Raw genomic sequence first — 952 nt, 5'->3', positions numbered from 1 at the left:
TAGTCTAGTCTATAGTCTAGTCTATAGTCTAGTCTATAGTCTAGTCTATAGTCTAGTCTATAGTCTAGTCAATAGTCTAGTCTATAGTCTAGTCTGTAGTCTAGTCTAACTAAACCATTTTGTATTACAAATCGATCTGGGGCATCTAGAAAATCCTGCCACTAAATCTTTATATTACCAAAATTTTCCAAGCATACACCTCATTCATATAAGTGAGTGTGTAGTATTTGTTATAACTCTACATTTTCCCAGGAGGCGCCAATATTCATGCCCAAATGTGAACAAATTAAACAAATACAATTAGAAATGTTAAAGGTGATGACGACGACCAGAATAACTACGGTGATGTTGTTGGTGTTGAGAAAGCTAATACTTGTTCAAGTGAAGACTATGATGATGCTGATGAGTTTATGATGATGATGTTGTTAAGCGCTAATTAAAAGCACCCCTAGAGCTTTATTGCATCGTTGAGTTTAACAAAAACGTATTTAAACGTAATTAATTGCAATGTTTTCCTTATTTTTTCCGATGCTGCTGATGCAGCAGTTAATGCTGCTGCTTTTTTTCTAATGTTGTTTTTATTATTATAATGTGCTCCTAGGAGCACTTTATAGCTTTAAAAACACAGCATTGTCCCTATTCTTATAGTCTCATTAGCTGCACATCAAGTGCTTAAAAAGCCCCTAGGGATCTATTTAACTTTTATAACACATACTACGACTAAAAGCCAGTCTCAACACAAAGTTCAGTTTTCAATTCTATTCTTTTCTATTGCATTCTATTCAACGGTTTTTCGTTAAGTTCAGTTGAGTTAACTAAACGTGTGTAACGAGATGTTGATGAGTTAAAGAAAGAAGAAAACCTCAATCGTTGTTGCTCGCTGCTGTTGTCAACGTTATCACAACAACATTTTTGTCCATTGTCAATTTGCACTTTGTCGCACATAGAAAAA

Source organism: Lucilia cuprina, chromosome 2 (assembly GCF_022045245.1).
Source record: "Lucilia cuprina isolate Lc7/37 chromosome 2, ASM2204524v1, whole genome shotgun sequence".
In the NCBI taxonomy this organism is placed as follows: domain Eukaryota; kingdom Metazoa; phylum Arthropoda; class Insecta; order Diptera; family Calliphoridae; genus Lucilia; species Lucilia cuprina.
This window is presented reverse-complemented; position numbering follows the sequence as displayed.